Here is a 13,526-nt window from a genome sequence, read left to right on the forward strand (position 1 = left end):
GGTTCAAAAGTATGTACAACTGTGCAGCTGTGATAAATACTGGTGTTCCTTCTGGAACTGGCAAAAATGTCCAGGCCCTACATAAAATAGGTACAAACACAGCACTTGGGCCTTGGACAGAAGTGTTCTAAGGCAGTGCTTTCTAAAGGCCTTTAAATTTGTAACAGATTAATGCGGTGTTTCTTAGCTGCCAGAGTGCCCTCCCCCCAAATCATCCTAGCACATTTCCATATCTAAACTGCTTTATATTACACAGTATTCATTACTTTTGATTAACTATTCAACAGCAACACATACATTAAATCATCCACAGTGGTAACATGTCAGGTTGCCAGCAGCGCTGTGGAAATCCCTGATTTCTGGGGTGTCAGCTTGATGCCAGCCAACTGGCCAGTGGAGAAAGCCCCACCCCCAAACAGGGACATCATCACACGACATCCCTGAAGTGACATCATTGCTCCAGGATGCTCTGGCAATTTTGGGCAAACTCTATGGTTTTGAGGCCAAAAAAAAAAAAAAAAAAGAGTTTGTCCAAAAGCAGATTGTCCCCACGCTATCTCCCTGGCATGATGGTGTCAATCCTGGGTGATGTCATTGCACCGGGGACATTGCACGATATCTCTGCCCATCCTCAGAATGCCCATCAAAGTCCGCTGCTCCAGTGAAGGTAAGAGCTGGTTGCCAGTAACATGAGAAAATGTCTTTGGTGTCTGACATGGCAGCCGATCCACTGAATTATGTGGATATTTCTGAAATTGTAGCTCACAGCTTGGGTTGCCAGTTATGGAGTGGGAAACTCCTGAAAATTTGATGGTGGAACTTGAGGAGGGCAGGATTTGGGGAATGAAGTCATTTGTTACAAGGGCTGGATCTGACATAAATGTCACTCTGTCACAAGACACAAGAGTTAAGGAGGTCTTTGCCCCCCCCTCCACTTTCATCCTGTTCAGTCCTAAATCCTTCTGTTGGCTGTTGGAAGGGGGAAGTGAAGAAGAGACTAAAAGGAATCCTCCTTTTAATGTGTGCGTGTGTGTGTGTGTGTGTGTGTGAGAGAGAGAGAGAGATCAAGTCTCCAAGTAAACAGTGGGATATGGTGATCTCAATTGTGCTGGGGAGAAGGTGATTAAGGCCTGGGAAGAAGCAGCAAAGTTTGGGCAGGGTGTTCTCAGACTGTAGCCAGCAGCAAGGGAGACAGTCCAACCAGGTATCTGCCTTTGCCTCCAGGGAACTCCACCTCTAACCAATGGGCAAGCCGAGTCAGGGTGGACAGAGGACAACAGAGGCAATGAGCCCCAGGCTGTTGGATGGGGCAACTGTACTCCACATGTGTTGGCATGGATGGGCCCACTCCATGCTGAGGAGCTGGAGGGGGTCCCAGCAGAGAGAGGACTGGGGCTCCTTCATAGGTTAGGCAGTTAGAGGCCTGGCCCAATGAAAGGAAGGGATGAGGGTGAGTCCAGAAAGGTTGGAATGGCTAAAAAGGAAACGCCAATGGATGGCTGGTGGCCATGGGCTAGATACCAGCCCTGCAGGGGAAGTTTCCATCCCATGGGCTGTATGTTTGACACTCCTGCCATAGGCTTTACTCTCCAAAGTTGTAATTCCAGCATACTGTACGATTCATTCACATCTCTTGTCATGCTGGAAACTGTCACCATCCAACTTGCCCTCCCAATTCAGATTTAGCAAGTACAATAAATTAAGAACCTGAATATCTCCCTTATTTTAAACTCTGCAAATCTGCTTTGTTTGTTAACTTGGCTATAGAAAAATCAGCCTTATCTATTTCGATATCCACACCCTGCTTACAGCTTACATTCATCTTCCCTCCTCCAGATTGCAGACTATTATCTTGTTATCTGAACCCTTGAGGCAGGTTAGGTTGAGAGAAAGTGCTAGGCCCACAGCCAGCCAGCAAGTTTCCATGGCAGCATGAAGAATTCGATTTGGGTCTCCCATGTGCTTGGCAGTCTAATCACTACTTAAGACAGGTACAACGTAGTTTTTCAAATGTAAGACTTTTTAAAATTAAAATAAAAAAAAATGTTCCATGCCATATAGCTTTCTGCAGGGATTTTTTTGGTAGAAAAAGCCCAGCAGGAACTCATTTGCATATTAGGCCACACCCCTTGACGACACCATTGTTTACACACACACAAAAGGCCAGCAAGAACTCATTTGCATATTAGGCCACACCCCCGATAACGCCATAGTTTATACAAAAAGCCCAGCAAGAACTAATTTGCATATTAGGCCACACCTTGATGTCACAATTTTTCCATACAGGGTGTTTTTGTAGAAACCCCCCCCAGCAGGAACTCATTTGCACATTGGGCCACACCCCCTGATGCCAAGCCAACTAGAACTGCGTTCCTATGAGTTCCTGCTCAAAAAAAGCCCAGGCTTTAGTTATTTATTTGAAACATTTATTAGCCACCTTTCTACCTTGCGGCACTCAAGACAGCTTACAATAAAAGCAAAGGAAGTTATAAACCACATAAAAGACGACAGTTTAAAATCTCAGTTGGGACTGCCAATAAATAAAAGCGAAACTCGTCGAATGAATATCAAGCCATTTAAGCTGCAGCTGATTAGTCTGCATTAACATCATTAAGGACCACAGCAAATGTTTATTACGAGAAAATCCAAATGCTCATGGAAAGCTTTTCTTTTAAAGAAGAAATTACAATAGTTACACACATTCCCTCATCCAATTTTCATTGGTGGCGAAGTCGCATTTCTGGGCCACGTATTACAGACGGGCCACTGCTACAGGGTCAGATCTAGGGTGGGGGCAGAGGGGGGTGCTTGCCCTGGGCACCGAAGGAGGGGAGCGCCAAATTGGGTATGGAGTCCATTGTATTCTACGGGGCCATAAGATAGAATGGCCCATAAGGGGGAGTCATTTTTTAATTTTGCCCCTCCCTCCTCAAAAAACATGTGGATCCGGTCCTGCATTGCTATGGAGGGATTTCAGTGCTAAATAGTGAAGATGTAGGGTAAGGAGGGCAAGCCCCGAACAACAAATGTCTTCCACATCCCTCACTGAATAAGCAGCTGAGCAAGGAACAGAATTTGGGGGGTTTGAGTCCTCGTCTATCGCTCAGGCGTCTAGACCACACTGCTCTTCTGAAATGTTATCTGGGGAAAAATACCACTGTAAGTCAACCCAAAAGGAATGAAATACATTAATCCCTTAGTGAAAAGAAAAACCGGGTGCTACCTGCAAGGCTGAGCCCTTGTTCAATAAATAGTCCACACACAAACACAACCATTCAGACTCTCTCCATATGGCAAAAAGGCACTGCTATCTCGTAGGGTAATCACAATGCTATTTGCGTTGACCTTTTCACATTGCATTTAAAGAAAACAACTTTAGTGGGTCCCCAGATGCTTGTGGATACTCTGCAAATCAGATTAATAAAAGCTTTGGGACAGCTCAATTTCTTTTCATAAATACTACCAGGAAAGTCCAGGGTCTCCCCCCCCACCCCCAAGTAGTGTGTGTAGAATGAAGGCATTTCACAAGACTACCGAGTTTACAAGACATTTTTGTAGCCAGACATGTGGGTATTAACATGCTTCCCCCCCATACCTGTATCTTACAAAAGCTTTGAATAAGAAACGGTTGGGTAAGCTTATGAAGGCTATCGTGATTTGTATTTTTGGGAGTACAAGAATTTGCATTTTGCTATCACAGTTATGCTATGTTAGCCTTTCGAGGTTGGGAAAGAGAAGATTCCCCGTGTTATGATTCCCCCCCCACAATCCCAAAGCATTCCAGTCTATGATTAAATCCTTCCCTAAAAGGGTGTTTTAATTCCAAGATCTTGTGATGTCCGTTTGCTTCAGGAAGTCAGAATTCATCACCTACAGACAGACCTTTTTTTTTGTTAAAGGCCCGCTTGGTCGACTAAGGGGGAAAAATCATTTTACAATGTGTCTGTTCCAAGGTCAAACGCTCTTCTCCATTGGTTCTCCTGATCAACCTACTGTGTAATGTGAGGATGGCCTATACAGTGATTAACTACAGATGTACTGATGTTTCAGAGGCCAGAGCTTCTAACAGATGGTGGCTCATATCCTGGAAGCCATGGAAATAGGCTGATATGTCAACAAGACTACAGCACAATTAATTTTATTCAGAAATGGAAGTAAATAGGGAACGATTGCAGACATGCAGCATATAAGAAAGTCTGAATGACATGAATAAAACTAAGTTAAAGGAAACGAGTGCAGCTATATCAATTAAATGGCACTGGTAAAAGAAGCAAGACTTATGCAGATATTATCCGGCAGCCTTTTGTACTTTAGAATTATTCCTATTTACTATATTGAATGAAAAGTTCACACAAAGGTGTTCAGAGTATCCACTGCAATGTCTCCCGTCATCACATTTCCAACCCTCAATAGCTGTTCAATATGCCTTGATGCTCCAGGTTATTCTGGAGCTATTTATTCATATCCGTGAAGGGCAATGACCTCTGTGTGATTTGCCCACACACAGAGCTCCACTGTATTGCACACACTATATTTAGCATTTGAATGTTATAATTGCAGGATCCTTGGCAAGACAAAATACATAATTCCCAGGGCCGGCACATCCATTAGGCAGCCTGCAGGGGGCGCTGGTTTCAGCTCCTCCCCTGCCATTTACGAGCTTGGCAGTAGTGATGCAGTTTGCACAGCGTGCCCCGCTGCCAGCTGCCATAGCTCTGGTTTCAGCTGTCTCCCCCACACCGCCCTTGGCGAGGTAAATTTCCCAACAGCAGTTTGCACAGCGTGCCCCACTGCCAACTGCCATAGCTCCACCCCCCCACACACACACTGTGTCTGTGCTTCTGGAAGCACAGATGCAGCGTGGGAGGCGGATCAATGGCAGTCAGCAGCGGGGCGTGCTGTGCAAACTGTGCCGCTGCCAGCCGAGCTTGCTCTCATTGGGGGCGAGGGTGGGGGGAAGGAGGAGTGCACCAGGCAGGGCCGGGGGGGGGGGGGCACGCTGTAACACATTATAGGAGACGCTGATTTGGCAAAGTATTTATTTATTTATTGTATTTTAGGCAGAGCTCAAGATGGCTTACAGCAAGGCATGCCCAATAAATAAAGTTAAAAAATGTTAAAATACATAGAGCATGACATGCCAATAAGGGCTGTCTGTCTGTCTACACAGAAACATCAATGGATAAAACAGTATGATTTCCAAGATGGCATGGGAAAAAATTTTTGGCCTCTACAGGCCTCCTTGGGGGGGGAGGTTTGAGGAGAATGGGGGTATGAGAACGCCAGATTTATACTGTTCTGTCGCGGTCCTCAATCAAATGCCTGGCAGAACATCTCTGCATTGTATGCCCTACGGAAAGATAACTGATTCTGCAGGGCGTGGATGTTCTCCTGCAGAGAGTTCCACCAGGTGAGGGGCAAAGGCTGAGAAAGCCGTGGCCCTAGTTGAGGACAGCTGGAGGTTCTTGATCCCTGAGTATAATGCTCTTCCGGGTAAATACGGACAGAGGTGGTCCCAAAGGTATGTGGGTCCCTGACAGCTAAGGGCCTTAAGCGTCAGACCAAGACCTTGAACCTGGCCCGGTGTTCCACCAGAAGCCAGTGCAGCTCATGTAGTACCGGTTAGATATGTGCTGTCTGAGGGGTCCCCATAAGGACCTGTGTGACCGCATTCTGGATCGGTCGGAGGTTCCAGGTCAGCTTCAAGGGAAGGCCCGCATACAGCAAATTACAGTAGTCTATCCTGGAGGTGACTGCTGCATTGATCACCATGGCTAGGTCAGAGCAGCATCAGTAGGGAGCCAGTCGACTAACCTGGCACAATTGGAAAAATGCCAGCTTGAAAGCCTTCATGACCTGGGCCTCCACAGACAGGGTGGCATCCACAGTCATGCCCAGACTCCTGACAGTTAGTGCCAGTAATAAGGGCACACCATCAAAAGTCCCTATTCAGCTCTGGGGAATGAGGTCTGTTGTCCTGGATTTGTGAATGAACACGAATTCAGCAACCTCATATTGCAATCTTCCCTTGAAACTTCTCCGTTTGAGGCTGCCGCTCTTAGGTGAGCAGTGGAATGACCTAGAAGATTAAAATGTTCTCCCATTAGTGTTTGAGTGTTGTACTTTGTAATGTCCATTGACTTGTTTATCCGATGAAGAGAGTGGTAGGGCAGTGTTGACACGTGATGGCATATGTAACATTGGAAGATCATGAAACAAGAAAATGAACCTGAGATGGTATAGCTGGTGTTGTTCGGATCAGTGACCGTGTTGTCCAAGTGAATATGGGGATGGAGCTGGCTGGTTTGGCATCTTGGTTTGTTGCATGCTCTGGTCTCATAGTCTGTGTCCATGTTAGAAAGGGCACTGTTGTGGGCGAAACACTGCTTAAGGTTTGGAGGCTGTCTGTGGGCAAGAAAAGGTTTGCCTCCCTGTAGCTATAATGCCAGGAAATTGCTCCTCCCCTTCCTAGAAAATATATAAAGCTCCTGATCCACCAATTTCAAGATTTTGCTGCACTGATGTCAGGTTCAGAAGGGGTGGGGGAGAGAAATACTGCTGTTCTAGATTTATTTGCCATTACTAAATGGCTTACTGGTCTTAATAGAGGGGAAAATCTTTGTTTAAACTTCCACTGAGCATAATTAATGGTTATTAACTTGCAAATGAAGAACAGGTGACACTCTGAATGAGAAGATAAATGATCCTGTGTTCTTCTGTGATAATAGCTTAGTAATTGCTACAAAACCGCAGCCTAGTTCATCCCATCATAATGCTAGACCATGTCCAGAACACAAAGGCCTCTGTGTGATAGGTATTCGGCAGTTCACCTCTTTATACAGCTGTACAATGATTTGGTCCATTTATTCTTTGATGGGGCAGCACAACTGAGGCAAAAGTTCAGCCGTTCTCACCTTCCTGTTCACATACTGAACCCCGTGACCCATGACACGGCTAGGTCTCAATCTGCGATAAAACCACTGCATGACTTGGGCTATCACAAGGTCACATTCTTGAGTAATTTTTGTGGAGTCAAAGAAGAGCCATGGTTTCCTTGAATTTCTTGGAAGGATGATCTAGTGGGGTGACAGACTTTTTGTTTGTAACTGCAGGCATTCCGCCCCCCGCCCCCCCTTTGCCGATCAGTTGTTCAGTTACCAAATGTGAATAAGGAACTTTTGCTACTCTATAAAACAGAACAAAACCTCCAATGCGGAAATTAAAACAGTCTCAATCCTTTTATTTATTTTTTTCTTCAATGGTTTCAGCTTTCTGGAGGTTCCAGATCTGTGACATACCAAGGATTTTTCAAGGCTGCACAAATGCCTCAAGCACACAAAGTTAGTAATCACATTTTTTTTTTTTGTCTGTGAATTCAGGCAAGATTCCTCTAGCAGCTGACATCAATGTTTAATATGATGCTGACTGCCTATTGGTTAGAGTTGCTTTCAATGATGTGGCCGGGATTGCGGCACATGACGTTATTCCTATGTCGGCTGCTGGCGTTTCCTTTAGAAACGACAAAATCCTTCCACTATATCGGAAGTGATGAGCGCAAGCGATAATCCCCACATTCCTGAGGCTTGGTTTTGCAAACCGATAAATCGGGGCGAGAGCAGTCTATACTGTTGACCTAATGTAACATCACAGAAGAGGATATTATGACAAGGGTATTATCCTGGCATTGCAGAGAAGCTTTGACAGGTCAAATGTTTTGAAATTGGGTGTAAGCCAATATTGATGCGGGCCAACGCCCCTTCAGAAATGCCTTACTCTCTGTTGCTCACACCTGGATTAGTGCAGGAAGTAAAGGGGGGGGGGTAAAAAAAACCCCTTGAATTGGATTATTGTTGTTCCAGCCATACTAATTCTATGCACGCTCTCACACAGTGTCTGTCTTGAGAATGTAAGGCAATTATGGGTAGGGCCTCACTGTTCAGTATCCCAACCAAAAGCACTTATTAACTGTGTTGTCACCCATGAGTTATGCGTCTTGTTAATCATGGTTGAATTTAACTACATGATTTCGGGTGCTACTCAAGTGCGTGAGGTCGCAAGACCATGCTCTGTTGGATAATGTCTTAAATGGGGGGGGGGGTGCAATTATCTGAAGGAGGAGAGGGGAAACAAACATGAAACCAATACATCAAAATCTGAAAGGATGCAGGACACTTAACCAGGATGGAAAATTATTTGCTGAAATTACGGAGGGTTAATTTTTCACAAGCCAGGCGGCAGAAATAATGTAAAATGAAGATATTATATAATAATGTGGGTATATTTTGTTTTTGATGTGTGCAATTCAATTTTTTATTTTGAGAACACCCATATAATTTCCTTTTGTCCAGTTATGGATGGAAAATAAAATTAGTACAAAGTGAAAGAATTTGTATTAAAAACCATACACTATTCCCACCAGGCAAGCCTGTAACATGTGCATTCTCTTTTTCAAGCAGTGTAAAACATGGATGGCCAAATAGTGCCTCTGGAGCCACATGTGGCTCTTTCACACATATTGTGCACCTCTCAAATCCTGTCAGCTGGCTTGGAGAAGGCAGGGAGAGAGAGAGAGGGGGGGGGGGATGCATTTGTCTCTTTAATCATTTCTCCAAGTCAAGCCAGCAGGCGGCTTGGAAAATGCATGTGAAGTTAAAGTTGTTTTCTTCCTCCTCCCCCTCCCCAATCTGTTTTTTTCTGTCCTTCCTTCCTGTCTTGCCGCTCTCAAACATCTGATGCTTGTGTCTTGCGGCTCTCAAACACCTGGTGTTTATTCTATGTTGCTCTTACGTTAAGCAAGTTTGGCCACTCCTGGTGTAAAAGAGATGCCTTCGTAGTGTTAATTTCCACACCACAGTTACTTGCCATACATTGTCCCTTCAAACAACAAGTGCTGGAGGATAATTCTTTTTTGTGACTGGGAGTACCATGAAAGAGTCCTTGCCGTACTTGTGACTATGTGGTAAGAAACTGCGATGCGGGGCGAATGTGCTGCTCTGACCTGGATGGCCTAGGCTCGCCTGATCTCATCAGATCTTGGAAGCTAAGAAGGGTCAGCCCTGGTTAGTATTAGGACGGAAGACCTCCAGGGAAGACCAGAGTTGTAACACGGAGGCAAGCAATGGCCAACCACCTCTGAATATCTCCTGCCTTGAAAACCCCATGGGGTTGCCACTGGTCAACCTTGGCTGGATGGCAAAACAAACGAACGAACATGGTACAGGAAAACCCATGCGAAATTTTACATGGTATCTTTATAAATTAACGGTGCACCGGTTTATGTGTCAAACAGACCATTGTTTTAATTGTTGGACAAATCAGGCAGTGGCATAACTATGCTCACGAAGAGAGCCAGTTTGGTGTAATGGTTAAGTGCGCGGACTCTTATCTGGGAGAATCGGGGTTAATTCCCCACGTCCTCCACTTGCAGCTGCTGGAATGGCCTTGGGTCAGCCATAGCTCTCGTAGGAGTTGTCCTTGAAAGGGCAGCTGCTGTGAGATCCCTCTCAGTCTCACCTACCTCACAGGGTGTCTGTTGTGGGGGGAGAAGACATAGGAGATTGTAAGCCTCTCTGAGTCTCTGATTCAGACAGAAGGGCAGGGTATAAATCTGCAATTCTTCTTCTTTCAGGTTTTAGCTGTGTGTGTTCCTTGCAGCTCTCCTTCCCCCAGCAGTGCAAAGCTTTAGTCTGAATTCACTCACGCCACCCATATGCTACTGGTAGCACTGACTTTGTACTCCTGGGGAGCTGTGTCAAAGGTACACCACTGATTTATAGAGGTGAGTGCCTCCCCAAGGAATAAAACGATGATTTTGCTACAAAGCCCAGTGCACGTAATACCTTTTATTAGGGCTAACCAAAATGACGCAAAACAGCGTGCAGATTTTTGAGTCTGCGAGAACTCAAAAGAGGCCATGGGTCAGTGGCAGAGAACGTGGGTGGCACGCAGAAGGTCCCAGGTTCAATCTCTGGCACCTCCAAGGATCACGCAGTTGGTGATGTGAGTCTTTAGACTCCTTACTGAGACAACGTGGAGAGCTGCTGCTGGTCTGAGAAGAGAATACAGACTTTGATGATCGGAATACAGGGCAGCGGTCACATGCTTTTTATTAAGCAGATGGTTTAAAAAAAAAAAAGTGGTTGCGGGGAGGGAGGAATGTTTCAGGCCATGATTTTAAGCCCTCTTTTTGCTGCAGTGTTTTTTCATTATTATTTACCAGCCTCCCAAAGAATACAAGTTATGGCCTTTGGCATGCCTGGGGAGAAAAGAAAAATGCACCCTGATACCTGACAATACAATTTTCTTGTAATTTGTACAATGCTTAAATACTAAGGGGGTCAATAAATATAATAATGATTTAATCCAACTGTTTTATAATTGCATCTGATGAGTAACTGAGACAACAGCAAAAAGTATTTGAAAACACACATTCGGGCTCTAGGTGAACTTTAAAAGGTAGACACTGGGAACCTTTGAATATAGTCTCAGATTTTAATAATTCATTTTAAGGTGAATGGACAATGCTTTTACTGTGTTGTTGAACACTAATTTAGTGCTGTCATTTCCCCCCCCCCCCCTTGTGTCAGTGAGTGTCAAAATACTGTTCTTTCAATACATGAAAGTATTTATATAAGGCTTTATTACTGATCTGCAGGTATTTGCCGCAGGCGAGATGAAACAAAAAAACTGCTTGTTGGGAAATCTCACTAAACAACAGAACTTTATATTAACCTTTAAAGATATCACTCTCTAAAAAACTGGGTTAAAAAAAAAATAAAATAAATCTCCAGAGCAGTTTATTCCATTCTTTATTAAAGTCTGTCATTTAAAATGTGCCAAGTGCTTTAGTGTCTCTATTTTGTTTGCCCTTTTACGCATCCTTGGCAAACCGGCCCTTTCAGTTCCATACACACAATGAAGAATCAGAGACTGAGAAAAGTGAGTTGCCTATGGAAATTCATACTTGTGATGATTTGATTATTCCAGTCCAGCATTATTTCTTGAAAACATTTTACCACACCTTTCTGCAAGGCTAGGTGGCTAAGAAATCACATGGGGAAAATGAAGATGATCCCTCTGAGCCCCTGAAGAGTGGACCTAGTTGAAGAATTCTCTCTGCTTTTATTAGAATGCCTTTCCTGGTTCTCTGAGTTACATCTGCTTCCTCTGGATCTTTTTATCAACCTTCTCTGAGGAAGAGAGGGACATCTCAGAACCAACCCATTAGTGGTCTGAGAAGGTAACTGGAAAATTCAATGGAACATCTGAAGAAAAGCCCCTATCTACTTGGGATTGAGGGATAAGACTACCTGCGACTGGGCAGCACTGCTTTCCACAACTGACAGAATATGTGATGATCCAAGTGGGAGCAAAAGGAGGCAAACCTAAGGTTGCCAGGCCTGCGTTGGGACATACCTGGAGACTTTGGGCTGGATCCAAGAGAGGGTGGGGTTTGGGGAGGGGAGGGGCCTCAGCAGGGTACAATGCCATAGAGTCCACCCTTCAAAGCAGCCATTTTCTCCAGGGGAGCTGATCTCTGCCAGCTGGAGATCAGTTGTAAAAGCAGGAGATCTCCAGGCCCCATCCGGAGACCAGCAACCCTAGGCCAATCTACATTCTTACTGGCTAGGAAGGAGTGCTGTTGCTCAAAACAGTGTCTCTTCCAAGGCTCAGTGAATCTAGAAAGTGAGGACAATGATCATTTCCTGCTACTGAGGAGAAAAGGTTGGCTCCAAGGAACCTAAACTATCCTGAAGATTAGGACGGGAGGCCTCCTTGGTAGTTTGGTACGAAGCGTTGCACTGTTATTGTGGCTCCAGTTGGAAATAGGAAGAGCAAGCAGCTCAGCCTATAGACAGAAGTCTTCATAGCACCTATCTTGGACCTTGAGAAGAGGGGAAATCCTACAAAATGTCTTCTTCTTCTAAAGTTGGTTCCTTTACCACAAGAACCCTGCTGCTTGCAGTGGTCTGAGCATTTGGGGAGTGTCCTACCTGTGTCCCAGGGGAAGGCCGGTCCCAATGACCAAAGTTCACCATGTCCATGAAGAACAGAAAGAAAACCAAATTAGGAGTACAAAATCAAATCTGAAAAAGCAGAAGTAAGATTTTAAATATCTTGACTGTTAAGGACGAAGCAATAGGTAATCCTTTTTACTGAAATCTCCATTCCTATCAAGGGAAAAGACCCCATAGATTTACTAACATTATTATGATTGTATAACTTGCAAAAATTAAAGTGTTTTAACAAGGCTTTGGCCTCTGGCTTATTCCAAAAGACAGAACTTTTAAGCAGTGACCTTCTTCCTTGAAGAATTAATTTCCCTCTCCTGCATATGAATGAAGTTTCAAACATCCAGGCGAGAAAGGCAACCACCCAAAGTTTAATCATTGCCAGAGCAAAGGGTGGTACCCAGAATGTGGTCAGGCTGAGGCAGACATAGGAATGAATGCTGGGAAACGAGTAGTCAAAACCACGTTCTGTCACAAGGAACTGACTAGATGCTCAGGTGAAGTGTTGGTTTGTTGCTTTAACAACTTAATCCTGTTAAAATTATTCATCACACAGTATGGTGAAACAACTGGCTGGAAGAGTTGTTGGCATCAGATGAAGATGCTTATACACTTCCTTCTATTTTTGATGAAAACAGGATTAATCATGCACCTTGCATTTGAAAAAAAAAAGTTAGCCCCTCAGTATTCAGTTTTATTGTTATGGTCAGCAATCAGATCCAACAGACAACACTTCAGAATAATCCAGTAAAGTTATGATGAAGAGTTATGAATACCATCTGAAATAAAATGATACTAGCACCAAATTGTTTTCATTGTTATATTGTTTTAATTGTTTAAATTGCTGAATTGATTAATTGTTTAATTAAGTGTTTTTACTGTGATGTATTGTTTTTATTGGTTGTGAGCCGCCCCGAGCCTGCTTCGGCGGGGAGGGTGGGATAGAAATCTAATAAATCAAATCAAAGCAAGAGCAAACATAGAGTAGCCATGTTCCTCATCACCTAAGAGTATATGGATATTCTACCAGCACTTGTGTATGTGTGTGATTAAAAATAAAGCCATAGACTGTTAATGAAAAAAAAATATGGGCATATGGGAATAGGAAAGGAAAAAAATATTGAAAAGCTAAATAGCCCCCAAAAGCACAATTTTGCTGGAAATGCATCAATACACATTCACCATTGGTTCTATCTCACTCTTTTGATAACCTCCCCCCTTTATGTGTTTCCAGTTCTTTCTGGCTCCCATTTACTTTGTCAATTCTGGCAGAGGAGAGTCTATTTTGGAGATGACTCATCCAATGAAGACAATTTTGTTAAAAAACAAAGAACACATTACTACATTGTACAGTCACAGTAGTAGGACAGATAGCCTGTAAAGTTAAGAAGGTATGTATATTAGGGCTGCCAACCCCCCGGGCTGGGTGGGGAATATCCCACTCGGGAGGTTCTCAACCTGCCGGCCCACATCGGGCCGGCGGGGGGAACCTCCCCCTGCAATGATGTCTCCCGG

General features: G+C 44.2%; 1 protein-coding gene across 2 annotated transcripts in view; it reads right to left on the reverse strand.

Annotated features, from left to right (window-relative positions):
* GMDS (GDP-mannose 4,6-dehydratase) overlaps positions 1–13,526 on the reverse strand; it is a 402,164-nt gene that overhangs the window by 116,635 nt on the left and 272,003 nt on the right. The gene's annotated exons all lie outside the window — the stretch shown is intronic.

This window comes from Heteronotia binoei, chromosome 7 (assembly GCF_032191835.1).
Source record: "Heteronotia binoei isolate CCM8104 ecotype False Entrance Well chromosome 7, APGP_CSIRO_Hbin_v1, whole genome shotgun sequence".
Lineage (NCBI taxonomy): Eukaryota > Metazoa > Chordata > Lepidosauria > Squamata > Gekkonidae > Heteronotia > Heteronotia binoei.